Source organism: Lichenostomus cassidix, chromosome 6, assembly GCF_008360975.1.
Source record: "Lichenostomus cassidix isolate B80296 chromosome 6, HeHo_3.0, whole genome shotgun sequence".
In the NCBI taxonomy this organism is placed as follows: domain Eukaryota; kingdom Metazoa; phylum Chordata; class Aves; order Passeriformes; family Meliphagidae; genus Lichenostomus; species Lichenostomus cassidix.
Genome location: NC_139487.1, coordinates 22,725,241 through 22,739,702, shown reverse-complemented (window position 1 = coordinate 22,739,702; position 14,462 = coordinate 22,725,241). Strand labels below are relative to the sequence as shown.

Here is a 14,462-nt window from a genome sequence, read left to right as displayed (position 1 = left end):
CAATAGGTGAACATTTCCTTTCACACCACAACATTTTCTCCAGACCTGTTCCTGCTGTTGATTATATTGCAAATAGCCTATTTCCTGTTCTTTTTTGTACTCTTCTTCCATGCCTGTGTCTCTCACTGAAATGCAATGGTTTATGGATAGCTTTACCACTGGAGAACAGACTGAGCTACTATGAGTGATTCTGTGTCTCCGAAAGCTTTTTGCTTGCCATTAATTTGGGGAAAATTACCCAGTGATGTAACAGTTCTTCAGGCTGATTTCTATTCTTTGTGTTGAATATTGCTAGCTAAAACTTCTTGCTGTCGACACCCATCTGTTACCTTTCTTTTTTATTTTCATTGTTTATGGGAAGAACAATACACGTGTAGTCTATGGACATAGACTTTTAGTCATCACTAGATCTGTATTTGTGCTCTTACAAGTGTAGGCTACAGCACCTGGCACAAGATAGTGTTGATCTAGACCTCAGGTATAGAAGTTGGAGTATTTTTCTAACAGTTCATAGTTTTGGGATGGTAAGCCAAAACATAGTCTTGCTTCTGTGCATCAATGGTGAAGCTCTTAATTATTTTTAAAATTTATTTTTAAAGAATGTAATCAAACCATCTTATTGTTTTGTGCCAAGGCTTGCAGCAGAAAACTGTTGTCATTTGTTCCAAGTGACATTTGTTCTTTCAACTAGTAACACAGAAAAACTACCTTGGTAAATGGAATTACATATGCAATCCACCTGTCTTTGTGCTGCCTCTTGTTGCCAGTTAAGACTTCAATTTTTCTACTTAATGAACATACATCCTCCATATACAGTACTCTATTAAAAAAACCAAAAAACCAGAGCCCATAAGTATGCGAGTCTTCTCCTTAGCTCATTTCTTGAAAACTAAAAGATGTAGGCATGATTTCTAGGGTTGAAAATAAAATACTAGACTTCTGAGTAGGAAATAGGAATATTGATGGAGATGATGGGCATTTTGAAACATTATCATATGTGTGTTGGGAGCCAAGACCATCACAGTGTGTCTCTTGTCCTATTAAAGCTGGTCTGTTTACTTTCAGAATACAGCTTTTCTTTCTCTTCTCCAAAAATACTACTAATAAGAGGTCCCCTCCCCACAGTAATGAAAATTCTTACCTTTTTCTTGCTAAGAAAAACAAAAATTAAAAAGTAGGAAAATTATAGAGGTTGGCTTCAGTAAGAAGATAAGCAGTGTCTCAGACAGCCGTGACAGATGATGATTAAGAGCTACGAATAGATCTGTTTCTGCAGTGAGATGTAGGGAGGAGACAGGATATGCCTTCACTTCGGGGGGATGAGAATAGTACAGGGACCAGCAGGTTTCTTAGGGCTCTGATTTCTGCTAGTAGGGGGACCGTGGAGTGTGGTTGTCTCTTGCCATTGTCCTAATGGATCAAGAATAACTTTGTTAGTGCCAATGTGGATTTCCTTATCCTGTTTCTACTAGTTCTAGTAGTTGTTTTTTTTCCCCCCTGTCCAATAGAAGGGGTATGCTTTGGGAGATCTACTGTGCTTTTGAAAACAGAAAGCAAATTCTAGTGCCTCACTAGATGTACCAGTAAACATAATGGCCTGGTCATTTTGTGTATGGTCTTTCAGTTTGCGTATTTTTCTTCACAATTTTTTTGAATCATTTTGAGTCTTATGTTCTCTTTAGCTGTCCATTATCACTACTACTTATTTGCTGGCTATTGCTCTTATTTGTGTCTGCTTTTAATTTGTGTAGGTGGTAAATGTGCAGCTATATTTGTGTGTGTGACAAAGCATCCCAATTTCCAATCTGCCAACATGTTTCTGATGAATTCTGGCCAGAGGGCACTACTTGCCATGCAGGCGTGAATCAGTGAGTGATCATTTAATCTGTGCAAATGCTTGTCCTTTTTGCTCGAGCTGAGGAACCGGGAAGGTGACATTTTAAAAACACTTAGGTTGTGACTAGAGTCATCCTGCCTTGAAAACCAGATGATGCTGATCTACTGTGCCCAAATGTCAAGTGATTAATAGTAGTGTTTAGTATTTGCACTTCTAGGAATGATTACAGGGGTTCAGCCTAAAAGTAGCAGGAGGGAGGTAAGTAGCAGGCAGGACTTGTTCTGACTTGTTTAAAACAACATGCTTCCCTAATACAGGTTTTTAGTAAAGGGGTGTTGCTCCTCTATTCAAAGGGCCCTCGTAGCTCAGATATTCAGGGCTTAATTTTTCAAAACTTTCCTGATAGCTTCTCTTTATGTGTCATAGTTGCTGTCTGATGGCATCACCAAAAAGCACTCAAAATTGTGCTTTTTGATGGGGAAACTCCTTGATGTAGTATGAGCAGGTTCCAGATGTTCTTGTATGCAAACTGAGCTCCATTTTGAATTGTAAACATTTTCTTGTATGCTTAGGAGGGTGCCTCTGCTCAGTTTGTCTTGCATAGTTGCAAATACTGATCAGCTCCTGGGTTTTATGTATGTGCAGCTGGTGGCAAGTCACCAGCTTTATTTTTTGTTTCCTATTAGCCTCCCTGAAGGTAACAACTTTGTTGTATTGCTCATTATATTATAGGACTGATGCTCATACTTGTTAATAGTGCAGGGGACTGAGATAGGAACTCTTGTTTGTGTGGTTGAAGAGGATTTCTGTGGGGTTTTGTTTGTTTTCTCAAGTGTTAATGTATATTTGGGCATTAAGTCTTTTACCTCTGATAATCTGTCTAGGGGACAAAGAAAAGCATACTTTATGAAGCGGAAAGATAAATATGATCAATCTCAAACTTTTACCTGTCAGGATACATACAGAGAACATGCCAAAAAATAAGAGTGTTCATGAGATTAAATCTTTCTGGTTCATCCTATTGTCCTCACACTGAAGATAGTAGCATGTGAGTTATCTGACTTTGCTCTTGAACAAAAAAGTCTGGACCTCTATGAAAGTCTGTGAAGTCGTAAATGTTTCCTCTGCCTAGTAAGATGATGTTGGGTGTTTGTTTTGTTGGTGTTTTTTTGTTTTTTGATTTTTTAAAGTATTGATTTATTAAATATTTTTGGAAGGATCTCTACATTTTAAATAAAACAGAATCAGCACAAGCATCTCTAATTGTAAAGCAAATTTATCCCTTCAAGTGAAAAGTTGCCAGATTTGTTTTCCCATCAGGATAAAGGGTAGCACAGGAAGGCAAAGCCATTATTTAAAGAGCTACATGCTATCAGCCCTCCTTTCAGTTGAAGAATTTAAATTGTCTTTGAAGTTTTCTTGTGATATTATTTGTGAAAGAAAAAAGATAGTTATATGCTTTTGTACAAACTAAAACCCTTTTGGGATTTGTTGCATTGTGGATTTTGAAATGTGAGCTACTTTCTAATGATTCCAAACTAATATTCACAGTTGTTTCTTACATATCTTCTAATGTACTCAAAATGTCTATTTTTTAAAGATATTATCCAAGCTGAGAGAAGATGTAGTATTTCCCATGAGGAATTTGATGTTTATAGCACTATTAGAAAAGATGGAACTGGTGAGCTGAGCTCCAGTCATCTGTTTGCTTTTAAATACTTCTGTTCACACAATTAGACTTTCCTCTTATTTTTTCTACTCTGTATACTTAACATTAAAATTTTGCAGCAACATAAGAATAGGTGGACGTGGAAAAACTCTGATTGAATGTAACCTATTTGTTTGTAATTTAATTATCTTGAATATTGACTTATCTAGTGACAATGTAGAATAAGAGTAATTCTGTAACAACGGCAGATGATGCAGTACTATTTGAGAATAAAGAAAAAAGTGGTGCAAATGTCTTGGAGAGAGGAGTTGCAGTATGAAAGATGGCTGTAATTCATGACAGGGGAGATGTTAATCCTGTAGTAAACACTGATCCTTCTCAACCTGTGTCCTCATTGTCATTTCCTAAGCAGTTTTTCATGTTACAGAGTAGTTGAATTTTGTCTTCATTGTAATGTCTTTCAAGTATTTGGTGGTTATAGGTGCAGTAGCATTGTAATTCATCTTCAGGTTTTTGGTGGGTTTTATTTAGGGGGAAACCTTTTCTTAGTTTATAGGACTTGCATGCTTTGATTATGGTTTAATCAGTGTTTAACTGTATGCCAGTGTTTCATGCTGAAAACTGTGTGGATGTGTGAGGAAAACAATGGATGCAATGAATGTTTACCTTCTTTTTTTTTTTTTAAACTCACTACCATTCTCCTCATGTTTTTTCTGTCCTCTGCACACCCTTGACCTCACTACTCTCTTAGCTATTGTTGAAATGGGAATTAAAATGTAACACTTGGTGGGAGCTTGTTTTATTGACATCATCTCCTTTAGGAAAATCCCCAATATCTACAGAACCTGTTGAAGTAAAAAGATGTAAAGAAAGCCAGTGTTCTGGTTTAAGGAAGAGGAGAGGTGTCCAAGCCTGCCTTTAAACCTGCACAGTAAAGCCTGTTCAAGGCTGCCTTTGGAGGCACAAGTTTTACTGCCTCTTCTGTTGCTGATGTGAAATCAGCGAAATGTAGATGTTTATATGGTTAAATGAAGAGGTTGCAAAGTGTTGCAGTCTGCTATGCCCAACCACCTGGCATGTTTATTTAGGGCACATTTGTGCTGGCATCAGTAGGTGAACCTGAGTGTTAAAACTGTCCTCACTCAACCTTAGTGCCTGACAAGTGGTGCTGATGGGGAGGCAGCATCTTCATTTGCTCCTCTGCTCCGAAATGTAGATCAGAAATGGTTAAGGAGAAACCAGATCTCTCTGACAGGCAGGTGACTTCCCAGTCAGGACAAGTCTTGACTTGTTTATTATCTTTGTCACTTTTGTGGGAGGCCACTCTCTTCCCTCAGCAGCCCTGACTTCTGCAATCAAAAATACCATGTTCTACTGCTGTGTTGTAGTCTTGTTTTCTTTCTTTCTTATTCTCTCCTGTCACTGTCTTAGTGGACTAGGGCATTATATTTTTATTTGGAGTAGCATGTTGGACACCAAGTGCATTTACTGACTTTTTAGCCTGTGTTCTTCCACAGACTCCAAGGAAGTCAGCTGCACTCCACTAAGCTCAATATGTGCTGTCATGTAATCCTAATGCTACTGCTTTGTGGTCAGAGTGTGATTTCAGGCTTCTGTGGGTACGCTGCCAGTGCAGTAAGCTTTAGAACTTTTCCCAGAACTGATAGAGTGAATAGCATTTTGCTGCCTGTATCACAGGCAGTGCCCTTTCCCTACCCCCTGCCCTTGCAGCTGCTCTTCTGATGAATATTTGGGTTCTAAAGATCCTCCCCTTAGTAAAATCTACCTGCTTGTCACTAGGACCTCAGGTTCTCACCTATTCCTTGTAAGATCACTGCAACTGCTTGCTTGGTCACCCAGACCTGTTGGTTTAAAAGGTCCTAAGTCATTAGCCACTCAGTGACTTGCTAGACTGGCAGCACTTAGAGTTGCTTTCTCTCAAAAAAATAATTGCAAAAAAGCTAAAAGGCCCATCTAGCATGTTGATAACCTTGCTATGTAGGAAAAATCCTCTCTAGACACTCATATGGATTTAGTCTCCAAATAGGGTCTTGTCATTAAGGACTTATGCAAAAAATGAAGCCAGAAGAAGAAGCCACTAGGAATATTGATGTCTAGAAAACTCCTTCAACATTGCAAAGCACTGTGTGTCTGCCTCCCCCCTCTATCAAGCCACAGCAGAGGCTGAGAACTGTCTCCTCCTTGTCCTGCCATGACTGAGAGAGAAGGGAAAGGAGCAGCACTCATGTCCTGCAGAGAAGAGGCAAAAAGCAGAAATTCGTGCCATGATTGCTTCTAGATGAGTTCCTTTTTTTCAGCATTCTCAGCTCTTAGCTCTCAGGTAGAGTGAGCATTTGTATGCATGAGCACCCTGGTACTTGGGGGAAGATGGCTTTTTGTTCTATTTAGTTACATGTGTTGTTTTTACCTTTAGGAAGGTTAAGCAGTGTTTTTCTGTGTATTTCCGGGTGTGTGCCAGGGAGAGGTCTGCTCACACACAGCCTGGTGGTGCCTGAGCCAATGGAGGAGGGTATCAGGCTGATCCTGCCTCATCACAGCTCAAGGTTACCTCCGGTGAGGGATGAAAAGTTCTTGTGGGTGGTGCAGCTGTAACCAGAAGAGGCATGAAGTTCACACCTGGGGATTTCTACAACAAACTATTTTTGTAAATAGTTCATAGGTAATAGACTCCTTTACTAATCACTCAGTACAGCAGAGCACTTAAGGACACATTTAATTGTGTTGTTTGAATAAGAGTGTAGGTGCGCTTTCTGTGTTATATCTGTGTGTTCATCTTCTGAAAACTAATGTCTGTGGATCAAATATGTTCTTAATTGATACTGTTACTTTCTCCACCCCTTCTTCTGGAGTCATAGCAGTGCTTGGAACTTGCAAGAGTTGTCTGGTTATGCTATTGCCTTTGTGAAAATTGATACATCTCTGGAAAGATCCTGTGTAGATGCACACAGAATGATTGCTCCAATGTGTCTGGGTTTAGAGAGGGGTCTCGGTCACTTGGCCATTTCCTTTGGCAGTGGCACTTGGTATGTGCAAGTAGCATTCACAAAGTTCTGACAACCTTCCTGTAACTGGAGATGTCCTGAGAGGACTTGGGCCTGAAGTCTGTAGGTAACAGGGACTTATATTTCTTTTACTGAGCACAGTCTTGTACTCTATGCCTACAAAATAAATATATATGCATTTAAAATCGAGTTACTGCTGGCAGCAGGATTTCCTGATCTACAGCACTGGGAGGAAAAAAAGCTGTATTTTTTTTTTCTTCCTTACTTTAGCTATCTTAAATAAAGTAGAGTGTTGGGGAAGAAAATTAACTTGCCAAGGCAACAAGAAGATTTAAATTAAATTATTTAGCTTACATATATCTTTTCTCTTAGCATTTTGAGTAACAATTGCTGTAAACAGAGACAGAAGAAGCCTGAATACAAGTTCTCTTCTGTATGAAAGTGTGTACAGTTTTTTCCATTGTAACAGCACAGCAAAGTTGAGTTTAAAACCCTTTTGTAACATACCTTAATGAAACCATCTTGGGACGTTTTTTTCCCTTTGTTTTTTGCTGTGTGAGGGTTGAATATTGAAGCATGCTATGAGGAGCAATATAAGGAGACTTCATTTTTTTAGGGCTTGGTTGGGGAGCGTATCTCTCCTTTCAAGGTGGCAAGGAAGTCTCTTGAGCATTATGCCAGGCTTCATACCAAGTAACATGAACCACTTTTTTGAGAGATACGAGGTTTGGAAAAGTCAAATCTCCCAATACGGCTGTAATTTCAAAGGAGGCATGTTCAGTAGTGACTTCCACATAGTCTGGATTTGACTAGTTGTGTTGATATTTCTCCAGCAGTCCTGAGAGCAGTAGATGTGAGCTGCTTTGTAAGTTGTAGCAAAATGGGGATTTCAGACTAGAAACAACAGGCTCATATGGGGAAGTATTGTGTAAGTAACTTCTCCAGTCAGTTGCTGGTTTAGTGCCTCAATAGTAACAGGCTGCTGCACTGCATTCTGAGAAGAGCATTCTAACTACTTTGTTCTGTTTCTTGCTAGAAAAAGAAGTTTGGCCTATGTCAATGCTAGAGTTGTAGAAGTCAGGATATTCAGAGAAGATAGATAGCTTTATAAGATTAAACTGTACCCAGGTGAATTGAGAAAAGGTAGATTGTATCAGGAGAGGGTAAAAAAGCTTTTGGACTTTGTTACTGCTCTGCTTGGGATCACAAAGGGCTGGCCCTTCTACTTCCGTGATCTGTAAATAGCACAAGGCCTTGGTGTGATTGTGGTGATGTTTGCATTGAGGTGCCTTCCTCCTTGTGTAATTCTCATGCTGTACAGGAGTGAGCTAGAACTCTGTTAAACCCCTTTGTCCTTCTTTGGAAGTCTCTGCAGAGCAGAAAAGCAATGTGACTTTAACTGTACCATTATCATTGAAGTAGATCAGTTCTTATATTTAGACTACATTTATGGATGGGTGTAAGTACCTGTTTGTTCTTGATGACTTGTCCTAAAAAACCAGTTTGAACCACAGTGCTTATTTATCATAGACAAAGTTTGAATTGTTAGCAAAATGCTCAGGTTAAGCATGTGGTGGATGCTCTTGTCACCTGCAGTTCCAGGTGTGCTCCCAGCTGCTTTTGCAGGGCAAATACCCAGTTGCGAGATGGAGTGAAATATTCAAAGGACTGTATGGGATAAGAGGCTAATTTTGAGAAATTAGTGCTTGCTTCCCTTGTTCCCTAGTAGGTTTCTAGTCTTTTAAATGAGAATGCCTGACACGGTTTTTTGGGGGGTGTGGTTTTGGTTTTTTTGTTCTTTTGTTTGTTTGTTTGAATTTTTGTTTGGTTTTGTTTTTTCTTTTTTTTTTTGTTCCATTTTGTTTGGTTTTTCGTTGTTGTTTGGTTGATTTTTGTTTTGTTGTTTGTTTTGGTTTTTTGTTGGTTTTTTTTTTGTTTGGGGTTTTTTTGTATTTTTTTTTAATGGCATGACCTATTAAAAAACATAATTAGGTTGTTACTTTGATTTATTTCCAAAATTTAAAGTTTAAATATAGCACTTACTTGCAGACTTAATAATGCTAGTTCTTAAATTTTATTTTGCCATTCATATTACCTGATGATATAATTATTTGATGAAATACATATAATTTAATGAGTAATCTAGGTAAGGGAGATTACTCTAAGAGAAACAGTGTTTGAGACTGTAGGAAGCTTGTCCCAAAAAGAAATTTTTCTTAGATTTTATAATTTTTTTTCTTTATTTTTCATCTTTTGCTTATCGTACATAATCCAGCAAACAACTATAATGTTCCTAAAACCTAGAAGGAAGTAAAAATAGATATCTTTGGCTTTTTACCAGTGAAGGAGAATGGGTTCCGAGGAATATGTCAATGGGAATTCTTAAAGCATCTATGTGAAAAATTATTAATAAAAATATCTGTAGTTGTTTGATAAGATAGCTGTAATGGCACATCGTGTTTTAAAACAGAAGACGGCACTGCTGCATTGATAATAACCTGTATAACCCTGTGTAATCCACATGAGCTGAAATATGGGACAACTTTTATCTACCTGCACTCCATGTTTTATCTACTTGCACTCCATTTTTACTAAGACTTGATTTCACATGTCAATTTTTCCCATCTGTACTAAATACTGAGGTTGAAGAATCCATAATCAGTTATTATTTTCTCTGCCTTTGCTGTGTGTGCCTATAAAAATAAATATTTCTCTTGTTCAGATGATGCTAAGAAAATAGGAATTGTACAGGTATTTTTCCAGTGTTGTTTTTAACAGCTCGACATCAGATGCTGTAGTGACTGACAGCTAGGAACTGAATTCAGGGCTTCTTTACTGATGTCTCTGGCCTCTGGCAGGTTACTTAATTTTTTGCATCTAAACCTGAACAGAAATTGTCATATCAAATCATAATTAGTACTTAAATCTGGCTTTAGGTTCATTTTTACTAAATATTTCAGAGAAAGGTGGCCAAGTCCTTTTTCATGTGTGAGGTGTTCCATCCTTAACATGAGTATATTCTTAATCACTTTGGATTCAAGATTAACTTAAGCAATAAAGCATCTATGTTTTCCCAAGCTGCATTTTTAATGTTCATATCTAAATATTTCATTAATAGGTTGCTATAAAAAGATTTTCCTATTGAAAAGGAAAACAAACTTTTTGACCCTCACCATTTCTGTGAAACTGTTATAGACTGAACTATTTGGGAAATAAAAAAAAAAAATTATTTTTTTAGCTGCTTGATTATTTAAGAAGCCATTTCATGTTCATTTAGTTTTCATGATGTCTTAAAAACAAATATACAGAATAAGTAACAAAGCCGTATTTAAAAGCAGGCAGGGAAGAAGTACCAAACTTTTGGCAAGATGGCATCTACTTTTATTTGACCTTTACTGCTAAGTTTGTACCTTTGTTCTTGGAGTTACTCCTATCCCTAAAGGTAAATGACTGTGAAACATCTGAAATAAGTTTGATGTGGATGGAAGCAAATACCCAATTGAAGGTTTTGTATGAGGTCAGAATTTAGTGTCTGAATGTCTCACATCTTGCGTGCAATGATCATATCTTGTGGTTTGTGACTGGGAAAGAATAGGCTGCCAGGGAAAGAATAGCTTCAGGAACAGAGCATGGCAGATCCATGTGGTCTTGAGCTCCTTGGGCAGTTTTGTTGTTGTAAAGGCAAAGGGAACATTGTATTCTGGACCACTTCCAATTGTAATCAAACAACTGGCCCCCTCAGCAAGTAGGAGTGCTGCCAAAGTCAGTTTGGTTTGGTGCATGGACACGTGGATAAAGCAATGCTTGTCACGCTGCCCTCCCATCTAGTGATTGGATTTCCATCAGAAAAAATCCTTTGCTGGCAATAAATTGAATCAGCTGGCAGTCATGGCACTGGAAACAGAGGTGGGAGGAAGAGCAGAGTTTAATTAACAATGGAAATCTGCAGTGGGGGAGCATGGAGGGTTATTTAACATCATCCTTAAACAGAGAAGTAGCAAAAGAAATTTGTACAGGCAAAGGCTCCTTCCGGTCTCAGTCCTACAATGGGCTAAGTGTTCCTAGTTAGAAAGTATGCTTGATTTGGGAGTTGGCCATGCTACAGATCTAAATGGAATCCTTAAAGATGGATGACCTACCAAGAGCTGTGCAGCCAAGATCAGAGCACTCCCCATCTTGTGGGGTGAAACACCTCATGCTCCTTGAATAAACCCTTTGCTCTTCACACACTGAAGCAGGTTTGGTATACTTGTCTCTTTGGCCCTGTGCTGAGAGAGTGCATCTGAGAGAGGAACTATTCCTACACAATTCAGTTCATACAATGAAGTTAGGAAGATGAAATAGCCTTCTTTGAGTTGCATTATAGATAAGAGTGGGGAAAAAAGAATTAGTGGATTGAAAGCATATGTGCAGTGAATTTTGTAAAGGTGAATCCCTATACCTTATTTTGCCACTCCAGTCCCCTTGGATACCATGCTTTAGAGCTGTGAGCAGATATACATGTATTTGTGTGGACAAGGTTGAGAAATTTCTGTGTGGTACTGACAACTGACAGCTTAACTCATTTAATTGGAACGTACTGTGTTTTTTCTTACAAGTAGTTCAATAATATTCTAGAAGATATCATACTTGATCCTTTGTACTACTTTCTTACAGACGGTGCCAAGTGCAAGCTTGTTTTGGAGGCTTTCCTTGGAGATTAGCTGACTTGGCTTTTTTTAGTCTCTTAGTGAAGAACAGGTGATGTGCAGTGTTACATGGTGTTTCACAATTCAGAAGTTAGAAAGACAGAAGAGACAAATGTTCTGTTTTAATTTTGTGTTAATAGTTTAATTCTATCAATCTTGATTTGGTATTGCTGATGAGGTTATTGCTGGTTTAGACAGTTGATGTCTTCTTAGGATGTGTAACTCTTCTCTGGTTTTTTCCTTTTTTTTCCCTCCCTTCTCTATCATTATCTTTCTTAGCAAGGAAACTATGTCTCACTCTTTCTGTGTGTCTGTTGTGTGAAGGATGAAGGCAAACTGGAACACAGTTCTCTGTTGTCCCTGGAGGTGGCTTCCACACTTACGCAACAAGTGCCTTTCCTGAATTTGCAAGTTCTTAAGTGGCCTTCCTGTAATCTGATTAGTAAAGACAGTAATAACTTAAAGAAATTTGACTTGCTCTAGTTATTGGAAAGAGAAGGAAATAAGATTCTTAAGATTTTCAAGTATATACTGTAGCAGTTTCTAAATCTCTGTGCTCTGCCAAAGCTGTTTAATACAGTCAGGAACTGATCCAAAGCTTTATGTCTGGATGAGTAAAAAAGAAAGCAAGTCTGCCGTGTAAAGACAGGATGGTTATGGTGTTTTCCCTCTCTGTGTGAATGTGTATCTGTGAAAGACATATTTGGTTTTTGGTTTGCTTGTGTTTTTTTTTTTTTTAATTTGTTTTGTTTGGGTTTTTTTTGTTGTTGTTGTTGATGATGTAGTTGTAGGGTTGTTAGGTTTTTTTTTGAAGTGTGTATAGGTTCTACTGTTTTTTCTCAGAATCCTGTCATTGCAAGTTGTAATTTTGAACTTTAGGAACTTGTCAACAATTGTTGTAAATCAGTGAATTGAAATCAAATGTAGCAAGTTTTATCATTGGGAGATTTCAGTATGCAAGGTGAATATTAGCAGAAAAATATTGAAGTCAAGTATTTGGAAAAGTGTGGTGAAAGGCATGTGAACTCCTAGGTGTAAAACTTCCAACATTAATCTAAGCAAGTATTTATGGCTTCTTGTGGGGTTTAGTGTTCTGATCTTATTTTCTTTTTTTTGTACAATGTGACAAGATAGACAGAAAATGTTAAGAATAGAAAATAAAAGGGCAAATTATTTTGGGGGAGGGTGGTTTTACAACAAATCTATTAAAATAGCATGGTTGTGTAGCTCATGAATAAACAGGATGTTCTAGTGCCTTTGGTTGTAGAAACTAGCCTGTACCTTTTTCCTTTTTTTTTTTTTTCAATCCACATCTGAATTGCTGTTGGGATGATTTTGAGTGTTTTCATTTATGTGAGGAAGCATCCTGTAAAGTAGAGAAATATTTCTTGGAGCATTTGCAGGTACCAATAATATATTGCTAGTTTGATCAAGCAGAATATGCCAAGTACAATGCCACTTTAGCCTGGATTTAATACAAGGATGTGTGTCAGTACAGTGCCTAAAGATGAATTTTAATATTGGGACAGCTGTGTAGAGACCTCTGGTTGCTGTTTCTGATGCTTGTTAACATGGCTGCTGATGATAAAGCTGACACTTGTTACAGATAATGAACTTGTACCCTGGGTAGTTTAAAAACAAATGAAAATCACACAAATGTTACTAGATTGTTGTTGGAAGTGAGCAATTGTGAGCAGGTCAGATGATTCCTCCCCTCTTCACAATTGTAGGTTTCCTTGATAACATGCCATGCATACTGGATGTTGCATTTACAAATATGAGCTAATGTTTTAAGAACATTGCTTTGGAGAATCATGTTTCTCCATTGATGAAGTCAGCTTAACAAAACCTTTCTGTCCGTTCCAGAGAGCAGAATTTAACTCATTTTAAGTCCTGTTTCTGGGTTGTAATGCAGGACAAGGAGACAGAGAGGATCAGTGTGTCTTGAAGATAAATAAAATGAAGATCAGTTAAGATGATGAAATTCTGCGTCTTTTATTTCTTCACTCTTAAAAGCAGCTAACAATCACTACAAGTTCATTTAGGTGTAGAGCTCCTCTGTAATCTTTTACAGGAACTGGGCAATTTTGCCTTAAATTGCTGAGCATAATAAAGTGTCACTTCCTGGCACAAGATTTTGTTGTGCCTGAGTCCCACGCAGTTTTGATACAATCTCAGTACACATTGTCTGTTGTAAAGATGTCCTACTCAGTTTAATATATTGATTTGCTTTTTTTCAACTTTCCTTATGATTCTAATCAGTCTAAGTTCAGACTGCAAGAAATACTTCAAGTCATATGAATTTAGAATATACAAGGAGGTTGAATATAACTAATGCAGGAATTACTTTACTTCTAATAAGTGGTAATTAAATAGGAATACAGCTTAAATTATTACTTGAAAATGTTTGAAATGGAAGCAAAAATGTGCAGCAGATTTTTTTTTTGAAGCCAGACAGTGTATCAGTGACATGCTCATATTAGGTTTTGTTTAAAAATCTGGACGAACCAAAAAAATTACATCCCCTACAACCAAATAGAATTATTTATAACTAATATATTTTAAATAATTTTTCATAGAGATTTGTCAAATTAAACAGTCTTCTTCAAGATGCAATTCTTTTTGCTTCTTTTCAATTTTTTTTTTTTGCTTTTTGAAATTAATTTTTCTGTTATTGCTTGTGGTGTTAGTACAATTATTTTATCACATCTTGCCTTTCATTCATCTAACATCATAGTAGTTACAGATGTAATGATTTTTCTCTAGTACGAAGCAGAGGAGATGAGCAAAAACCAATTTCTTTCTTATTTTCTAGCCTATCCTTTCTTCAGTCTATTCCATGTACTTACTAGTGCTGCTTCTCGGCTTTTATTTCTTAATTTCAAAGAAACTGGAAGAAAGAACTAGTGCAATATAAGAAGGTGGGACTATAGCAAGTATTGAAACTGTCTTAGAGCTTGGCTGTTATGAGGACAGGTCTTGCATCCTGGCAATTTTAGAAAATAGACTAGATTTTTAATGGCTTTTGTACATAATCATTCCTTGTCTTTACTGTGGTGGGTTTATCCTGTCTGTGAGGGATGATGGAGCTGTTTAGTTAATGTTTTGAAGTAGGATCTGTCCTTCTAGTTTTTCTGGTAAATAAAATTTAGCATACTTCTAAAATAACTAAAATGAAAGGCTTCACTGTCTGTTGATCTATTAATACATGAGAAAACTTGCTGCTTTTAAGGTCCTTGCTTTCA

General features: G+C 37.4%; 1 protein-coding gene across 4 annotated transcripts in view; it reads left to right on the top strand.

The window, feature by feature from the left end:
• The window catches only part of DLG5 (discs large MAGUK scaffold protein 5), a 97,173-nt gene that overhangs the window by 21,615 nt on the left and 61,096 nt on the right, over positions 1–14,462 (top strand). The window lies entirely within an intron of this gene.